Here is a 10,013-nt window from a genome sequence, read left to right as displayed (position 1 = left end):
TAGAACTCAAGCTTCATTTTCTTTATCAGCTGCATTTTCATAGGCCTTGATTTTGTGGAATTGGAGGAGTGTGTATTTAAGAGGAACTTGGCTCTGAAACTTCAGGATTGCCTGAAAAAGAAAACCCAGAAAGGGAAGGCCTCAGGTGATGGAGAAATAAGCCATTAAATGAGGAAGAGGATTCTACAGAGGATATCAAAGCAAGGTCACTAGAGATAAAACATGCTTACTTCACAGTTCCTACATAGTATGGTGTTGCTCAAGGATGTTGCACTGGTGAAAATCCTGATGTGGAGAAATGGCTGTCCAATTTTTGACTCAGAATCAACTGAAGATATTCATATTCTAGTGCCTCAGGAGGAAATGCAACAGTGATTTGGAAATGCTCAGGCTTAGAGCAGAGCTCCTTAGTGACTGTCCACTAATATTTTTTGTTTGTTTCAGGGATATTCTGTATTATAGTTGAATTAGATCAACATGTGGCTTGTTCTAGTTTAAAACAAAATCTGATTATGAGCCATTATTTCTTTAAATTTCTGTAAGTAAACGCAGTCATTTACTTTTTTGTCCAGCAGTTGATTATGAAGTTTGTGGTTTACTCAGAGTGATTTGGAAAATTCTGCTTTCTGCTGTAGCTTTTGGAGGTCTGAACATTTCACTCATCCAGGTTGTTCTGCACAACTGAGGGGAGTGGAAACTCTAGGCCCTCAAGGTGCTACCTTTTGGGGTCTTCTTTATAGGTCAGCAGGAAGCGATAGGATGCAGCCCCCCTTCCCCGCCTCCACACACACAGCAGATCTCTCCACGTTGCCATCAGTATCTTTGAGACTTATACCGTCCACCCTCCTTCACCTTCTAGGGTGATATCAGTTTAAATTGCATCTGGAAGAGTCAAACACACCTTATTATACAGTACTGAGTTAATCTCATCTAATGACCTAGCATTCAGCCACAAGAAAAGAGATAGTTTTCTAGGGGACAGTTCTAGAGAGGTAGATATCTAACTTTGGGGCTAGGGTGCAATTAGAGGTTAGGAAGACTGAGTATATTAAAGGATGCATTCAATGATTTACATTTCTATCATCAGTATCAATCAGCCAGTAAGCCAAAGATAGAAATATAAAATGAAAGAAAAAAAGACCCATATCTAGAGTAAGTTCCCTGCCTCCATCTTAACATGGATATATGATTAAGCTACAAAGGAGGTGGCAGTGTCATTTTCTTTCTTTCACTTTGAGCCTCATGCCAATGAAGAGCAAATTGCAAAAGAATTTTTATCTGCAGGAGTTGAACATAGCCCCTACATAACCAGTCTATAGAGATTCGATGTGAACTGATCCTTTTTAGGAAATATAAATATTTTTTTCAGGAGGGAGAAGGACGTGTTCAGGTTCGTGTGAAAGAGAATATCTCCAGTGATCTGCTTTAAAACAAATTTCCTTCGGCACCAGGGGTGATGTTTACAGTGCGTCGCGTAGGGGGTGCAGCTCTGGGTCCTGGTGGGATGGAGGTTGGGATTCTAACCTCGCAGCTAAAACCCCAAACAGCTCACAGCGCGGCTTTCCGGGCCTCCTGCGCCTGCGCAGTAAGCCCTCGGTGTCGGGCTTGGGCAGGAACTCTGAGAGGCCGGTCGGTCTGGCTGCTCTGCGCAGCAAGCGATGGGCAGGAATTCAAGGAGCCGGATTTGTTGTGTTCTAGAATGAGGGTTAAGTTTTTGGTGCGGCTACTTGCACGAGTTTTAATAAACAACAGAGCATTTTAGGACAGGAGTGGGAGCAGAAAGAATACCTTTCAGACACATTCACTAGTATGAGCTCTCAAGAAATTTTCCTACCATAATCTGACTAGAGCTACGCCAACTGAATGACTACCTATATTAGAGAGCCGCCTCACGGCTGGGGGATGTAGCTCAGTGGTAGAGCGCGCGCTTCGCATGTGTGAGGTCCCGGGTTCAATCCCCGGCATCTCCAACCAGCCTGTATAACTTTTCATTTTATATATTCCTTACTGAAACTTCTTTTACTGTGTTTGCTTACATTTAGAGTACCCAAGAACAATCAGAAAGAAAAGAAAAACTGGGAAAGCGCCGTTTTGAAAGCTGGAAGTAAAGATGAAAAGGGAAAATAGGTTAATTTGTGGTTCCTTTCTTTCACGATACCAATAGTTGGGTGTTGTACTTAAGTTTTCGAGATTTAGGAGAAAAAGCTTGCATTGGCCGGGAATCGAACCCGGGCCTCCCGCGTGGCAGGCGAGAATTCTACCACTGAACCACCAATGCCTACGGAAATGAGCTTGTTTTCCATATAATACCAGCAGAGGTTTTAGGTAAGAATTTAGTAATTATGTATTTATGTATTCGGGATTAGAGGAAGCAACAGGATTCTTAGGATTATACTAACTTCTGTTGAATATTATGATTTTTTTTTCTTTCTGAAATGTTCTTGGTGAAGGAGGCAGGAGAAACTTTTGTTGTCTGTACAAGGTCACATGATCACCTAACATTTTTAGATACTTAGATGACTTATAACAAGTCCTTTCCCTTTTCGTTACTTTTATTATTTTAGCTGTTCAGACAAATATCTCCTAGAACTTTGTTATGCAGGAGTAGAGATCAGGGAACAGGAATTTGGAGACTAACTCAAATTATTTAGGTATACTGCAACTATCACACCTCTGGTTACAGTGAGCTTTGAACATTAGTGACTGACCAAGTAACCTGAATGTTCTAAACTACTGGGTTCTTCACTTGTGAATGATTATCTCCAGACTTCTTTCAACTCTGACATAATTATGAGTCTGACTCTTTACTTTCAGTTTCCATGAAAAGTGAAATTATCAATGATACAGCAAAGATCTACAAGGAAAAAAAAAAAAGTAAAGTGAAGGAAATGAATTTGTGGAAATGGCTCTAAAGAAAACATGGAAGGACTTGTATTTAGGCATCATTGGCCCTTTACTTCCGGGAGGGAAATTTCCAACAATTTCCAGGATCTTTGGCCAAGAAGGATTCTGATAAAAATTAGGGAAAATAGCATTTAACATACAGCAGTTACTATATGCTAGACTGTGTAAGTATATTGCACATAAATTTCAACTCAGATAAGAATCATAATTACAAAGAAACCTGGTCCTTAGCGCAACATGGGAACTCATGTAATTTTAGGTTCAATGTCTGGGTCCTTAACCACTGCCCTTTTTTGCCTATAACACACACACACACAAAATTAAAATGCATATTTATACCTGAAATATTGCACTGTAACTCTGGACATTATATATTAAGCATAAAGTGGAGTTAGGGAGAGGACACTGAGATAATATAAGGATTTCTACATTAAGTTTTATTTCTGAAGGGGGAAAAGTGGCATTTGCCTTTAATCCCAGTAACTGAGGGAGGAGGCTGAGGCAGGAGGATTGTAAATTCCAGGATAGCCTCAACAATTTAGCTACACCTTGCCTCAAAGAATAAAAAGGACTGGTAGGATGGAAGTGTGGGAATGGGACTTTATTTGTGAGGACTTTTTGTTGTGTAAGTAAAGAACAAACTTTGAAGACAAATACATAACAGAATTTGAAAGACTTAAAAGATATATAAGGGATTAGGAAATCTGAACAAATAATTAAATAAATTAAATAATCTATAAAGGAACAAGATTACATCATTTTACTTTTTGAAACTTAGGGTTTTTGTTGTTGTTGTTGTTGTTTTGTTTTTCCAAAATGAGAAAAATAGAGGAGAAATGTGGCTTTAAAGTCCCGCTGAAAAAGAATCTAACCTGCCAGAGCTGCCTCAAAACCATTGGTTCCTAAGGTCACATTTCTTTGCCCTGCCTGCTCAATTCCACCAGCTCATTTTAAAACTCCCTATTTATTTGCATTTTTAAATTTAGATTACAAGCCAGAAATAAAAAACAAAACAAAATAAAATACAAACCAAACCAAACAAAACAAAACTGTGAGTCTGGGAGTAGAGCTTATTTGGTTGAACATATGCTTACCAAACACCAGGTCCTGGAGCCAATCCCCAGCATCAAAACAACACAGTTCTGAAAAGCCCTTTGCTAAATGACCTAAGATCCTTTAGAGTTCCAGAATGTTATGATTTAAAATGGAAAAAACAATATAAAAGAACTTCAGGTCATGAAAGCACTAACAAAAGTTTAAAAGAAGTGAAAGGAATTAAGAAATATAGTCTTAATGGCATCATTATTAGAGTCATATCCAAAGGTCATTTTATTTTCTCTTACTACAAGTCTGGTTGAGTGTACCTAGGACCAAGAATAACCATAGTGCCCTAAACCAGTTATCACATTTTCTTTTCCGAAATTTGATCTGGGGTAGGTTCAGTGAGCAGAAGTACTGTCAGCAAGATGCTTCTAGGAAAGACAGTGGGAAGATCCCTTTGCCTTTTTTCCTCATTGTAGCACTGCCTTAAGAGGATAGTAGAATTAATCGGACATAACTTTACTATCCTTTTATTCCAATACATGACCAGTGTAAGTCCACATCAAGTACAACCACAAGAATAGGATCATAATTAATAAATTATACTTCATGTATGTATAATATACCAATTTACATTCTACTATCATGTATATCGAGAGAGAGAGAGAGAGAGAGAGAGAGAGAGAGAGAGAGAGAGACAGACATAGGCTTGGAGTTGTGGAGTTGAGCAAACACCCTGTGACTTAACTGGCCATGGGCCACTGAGGATGACCCAGCAGCAAGTTAGAGTCACTGCACCATCCTGAGAGTTTCTCCATTCAGATTGTTAGTTAGATACACTGCTTAAAGATCTTTACTATGGTAAGGGCCTCCACACTGAACATTTTGTTGTGTGCAGCCTAAAGTATTCCAGAGATAGGAGTGTATGTGAGCCTGTGTGTAGGTGTGTTTAAGAAAGAAATTTCTAGAAATGGATTATGACAATAGGAACCATTAAGAAAAGAAGTGATGATTCTGGAGCAAGTAGACAGATAATTGAGAAATGAAATTCTTGAGAAGATGAGGGGTAAGGGAATCCAGGGGAAAAGAAGAAATGCTATGGTAAGCAATGATTTTGTTATCATCAGTGTGAATGGCCAGTGGTGCCTTTGGTGGTGCCTTGGGGAAACAGGGAGGGCACACACACTAACACTTCCAAAGTTGGCTCCATTCCCATGCTCCTATGAACTACCCCTGTTGAGACTGGCAGGGAAGAAGAAAGCATAGGATTGCTGGGAAAATGTTACATACTTGTCTGTTATAGACAATCCTGGTCACTGTGATTCTTTAGTGGGGCAGACTGGGGTTTATAAATTGCATCTTAGCACCTTGTCATAAACCACCTTGGAACATTTACTAAAGGCACCAAGTCCCTGGCTGGTATTGTCTCACTGTAGAAATGTGGCCAGGTTTATATCATCTGAAGAAAGTAAACCATTAAGAAGTAGAAATAGTTCATATAATACATAGTCGCCAAAGAATTGCATTTTTAAAAAAAACTTTTGAGCGATTGTATTGATTTAATACACACAGCTTATTTCTGTCCCAGGTTACAAACTAGCCCTGGGGAAATGGTGGAGCCTGTCATTTGGATTGCCCTTTACTGGCTGGGAATTAAATCATTACTTATTCCATTTTAGAATCACAAGTAGTACCCTAAGGCCTACTTTCCTAAGGATTGAAATCAAGGCACGGAAATGAAGAATCCAAGTATAATTCTAAGATGCATGCAGATGTTGAGAATAAAGCAATTTTTCCTGGAAAACTGTCGCTATGATATCGTCTCCTCATGCTTTCTTGTCCTTAAGCATGTCTAATTAGTCAACAAGTCTAATTTCCCCCTTTTACAATGGCATTGAATCTTGCCTTTCCTCTTCATGCCAATCTCTCCCAGCTAGTGCAGACAATTATTAGCTTATTTCCTACGCCATCTGGGAAATGTCTGATTTCCTTTGCCATCCTGCATGCTGTTTCCTGTTGAACTATCTCCCTTCTTCACTCTATTTCTTCCCCCTCTTTCTCCTTTCTTGTTTCCTTAGTCTTTTTTAACTCAATCATTCCTTTCTTGATGTTTCAACAATTGAATTAATTTCAAGTCTATTCAGAGTCCTAAGGATGGAAGAAATATGGGTGTGAATTCTTTATGCTTCTCTGGATACCATCTCAAAGCATCATTTATTCAGACAGTAGATCTGTGCCACATGCTTTTGCCTCCCTCCTAATGGCTCTCTTCTTTCCAAAGTACCCACTGAAGCACTGTCCCTACTAGCAAAAAATAGGAACACAACTGGCCTGGTGGTGCATGCCTATAGTCTCAGGCAGGTGTATTGTGAGTTCGAAGCCAGCCTCAGCAACTTAGTGAGACCCTAAGCAATTTATTGAGACCCTGTCTCTAAATAAAATATAAAAAGGGCTTTGTATATGGCTCAGTGGTTAAGCACCCCTGAGTTCAATCCCCAGTACTATATATATATATATATATATATATATATATATATATATATATATATATTTAATGTCCTCTGCTAAGAAACTGACTCAATAATATGTCACCTCCATGAAATGGACTTTCCTACCCATTTTCACACATCTTATAATTATAACTGTAATATTCATTCCCATGCCTTGATTCTAATCTTCAGGAAGCTCAGCCTTAGGGCACTACTTGTGATTGTAAGATGGAAAAAATAATGTACCAATTTCTAGCCAATAAAGGACAACTAAAAATGAACACAGACCCCTTAAAAAGGAAGAGGCAGCTCTATGTGTATTTGGAAGGAAACTATTTTTCTGGGGGGAAAAAGGCTGTAATTACAACACTGTGAATAGTATGTACCATTTTTGCTTAAAAACAAAATGAAATATTTGTATCTACACAGAAATGACAGGAAACTGATAATAACAGCTACCTATAGAAAATACAGGTACAAGGGTAGGGTGGGATGAAGATGTATTATTCTTCAATGCATGCTCTTTTATCCCTTTTGAATTGTGAAACATATGCATGAGTTACTTATAAAATACATAAGATTAAGGAAAATATTATATATATATATATATATTTTTTTTTTTTTTTTTTTGAACAAATGGTCCTGCAGCTTCAATTTACTATGGGCTTTGCAAATTATGTGACCCACCCTGGCTAGATTCTCCAGTCTCTCCAAATCCTAATCCTGTTTTACATACATTTGAACATCCTGGATGCTCTTTGTCATGTACAAAACAACCTGCTCATTCCTCTGATGATGGTTTTCTTTCTTCTTAGAAAATATTTCCCCTTCTTGTCCATGCGTCTTTCAAAAGGTAGTTTCAACTTTATCTCCCCCTAAAAAACCTTACTCAATTATTGAAAGCTCTTTTTCCCCCTGTCAGGCTCCACAAATCTCTTCTTCTTTGACCCTAAATCCTGCAAGCTTATCAGTTTTGGTTCTATCCCTAAAATTCCTTAAAAAATAGTTGAGTTAAAAGAAAAATGTCCTCAAGGCTTCAGTTTCCTTGGGTGTAAAATGAATGTATTATTTTAGAACAGCAAGTGTCTTCTTAGCACTAATAATCTGTGAGCTTTTTATGTTGCTTTGAAATAGTGAGTTTGAGGTTATATAGAAAGTAAACAAATTGAGATACATTGAAAACATGTAGAGCAAAGAGGTTTTAGCAAGGTAAGAAAAAAGATTTGGATAAAGGAGACATTTTCTCCATTTTATGAAAGGTATCAATAAAATTCAAGTTTTAAGAAAGGAGCTATCACTTTATATCTACAGGACTGGACAACATGATAAAGCTGAACAATGTTGAATGTGGGCAAGGACATGGGGACATGTGAGCCTTGGTAAGTATGTGTTCAGCCATTTGGGAGAACAGCTGAAACCACTGTGGAAAATTAAGTTTTTGTGTTGATGATGATCTAACATTTCTATTTGGGTGTTTATTGCAAATCATTTCTTATATGGAGCAATAAAGAAACTTGTACAAGAATAGTCATTGTACAGGTTACTTGTGGAAGCAACCATAGTATCCTCTAGAAGAGTGAACAGGTGAGTCATGATATTGTCTACCATTGACTTAGGTATAACTCAGAGCAATATGGGGGCTCCCCAAAACCTGGTACCTAGTGAATAATGTAAGCTATAAGATGAATTTTGATGTAAGTTTGAATTATCCACACAAAACAATATATATGTTGTAAAGTCACATTTAAACAAAAAGATGTATGTTAAACACAATCTAATGATGGCTTATGGCAAGGAAAAGGAATCTAGGTATGAGAATAGAAATGAATAAAAATAAAAAATAACAGAGAAGCCATATAACCTGAAGGTAATGCCATGCCCTGAGTAGAGGAGTGTAATTACCACTTTGCACATGATTTCCCCCAATGGAAGAAAAGTGATGAAAAGTTAAAACTTAGATAAAAATGCAAACAGCACAAAAAGTTATCTAAAGTGAATTTCTCCCTTCATTCTTGTGTCCTTTTCTTTCCCATTTCCTAGATCCAGGTCCTAAAATTATCTGTTATTCATAACCTCTGGTTTAACTTGTCTCTATATCCCTTTCAGCACCCACAGATCTGCCCTTCCTGTGATAATGGCAGAGTACTCCTTAGTAGGGACATGGCAGAAGGATGGGCTTTGTGTACTAGAGTGTTTCTCATTTCCTTACTAATTTTTAGGGTATTTTAATGTTAACAAATCTTGTTTATGTTTCCTTCTTCTAAGCTTCAGCAATATTTCTAGTCCCTGTATTGTTACTATTTAGCTCTTAAATATTTGATTTTTGTATTTTTTTTTTTTTTGCAGTTGTTCATATCTCCCTAATATATTGTCCTTGTGATTAGAGGAAATTTAATCTAATTATTTTGTTTGTTTGCTTGATTGCTGTTCCATAGTTCTTAGTACAATATTGATATTAAGTCTGTATTCATAGCTGGTCAACATTGGTAATTTAGTATGTACAGTAACCTATCAATAATCATTAATATATGTGAAAAATAATCAATTTACTTGGTAGGATACCATCAGAAGCTAAGAAAGAGACATGAAATAGGTTCTCTGTCACAGCTTACATAAAGAACCACTCCTACCAATGCCTTGATCTTAGACTTCCCACCTCCAGAACCAAGACAACACATTTCTGCTAAATTATATGATTAGCAAACTAATATATCCGATTATCAGGAAGAAGAAACTGAAAGACTTAGGAAACTACACTCTCAAAATTGTGACCAGTCAGAGAATACTGTATTTGTTTATTAATAACATTAATTCTTAACTTGATCAGTTCCTACAAATTAAGCAACACAAAACCAGGTCCAATAATATTCTCATAGCAAAAACTGAAAAAAGAAGAGAGAATCCAGCATCAGTAGTTAGGAGAGTGTACTGCATTCTTTAAATAATTTTTTCTCCAAAGATAATACATGGGTTACCAGAGATTTAATATAAGGAAGCTTAGTAAAATAATTTAAATTATCTCATAAAGTACTATTTCCCTAAATGGGTTATGATGCTGTTTTTAAAGAATGGGTTATAGATGATAAAATAACTTTTATAATCACTTTAAAAAGAACCTTTCTGATCTCCAGCACCACAAAAATAAACAAACACATAATATTTTGAAAACAGAAAAATTAAAAATTACCTTTTATTTTTGATAAATTTCTATAATAATTCCTAATCTAAATGTTTATATTTATATTTTCATGGTTATTTTAGGGATTATAAGTCTTAAAAATAATTAATGGTTATGAAGGTTTGCAGATATAAGCATTACTCAAACTAAGGAGTATATGAAACTTTATGGAGGGAATGAAATATTTTTATTTTCACCATCAATTTTGTACATATTGTTGCAAAATCTGTATATTTGTTTTGGCACATGCTTTGTTTATTAATCATCTTAGCTTTGTGAATTTTCTGATGTGCTTCTAAATATAAAGTGTTTGTTTACAAATGTAGCCCAACTTTCCACAAACCTCATCAGTTGTGCATACACGAAGGCGTACTCACATTCACATACATACGCACACATAG

At 36.7% G+C, this 10,013-nt stretch overlaps 2 non-coding genes across 2 annotated transcripts; one reads left to right on the top strand and one right to left on the bottom strand.

The window, feature by feature from the left end:
* The first annotated feature begins 1,898 nt into the window (after nt 1–1,898).
* On the top strand, nt 1,899–1,970 carry Trnaa-cgc (transfer RNA alanine (anticodon CGC)). The gene has a single exon. It is a non-coding gene; the product is annotated as a tRNA-Ala (tRNA).
* A 237-nt stretch (nt 1,971–2,207) lies between these two features.
* Nucleotides 2,208–2,278, bottom strand: Trnag-gcc (transfer RNA glycine (anticodon GCC)). The gene has a single exon. It is a non-coding gene; the product is annotated as a tRNA-Gly (tRNA).
* Between the last annotated feature and the right edge of the window lie 7,735 nt (nt 2,279–10,013).

Source organism: Marmota flaviventris, chromosome 11, assembly GCF_047511675.1.
Source record: "Marmota flaviventris isolate mMarFla1 chromosome 11, mMarFla1.hap1, whole genome shotgun sequence".
Lineage (NCBI taxonomy): Eukaryota > Metazoa > Chordata > Mammalia > Rodentia > Sciuridae > Marmota > Marmota flaviventris.
Note: the sequence above shows the minus strand (reverse complement) of the source record. Positions and strands in the feature narration are given on the sequence as shown.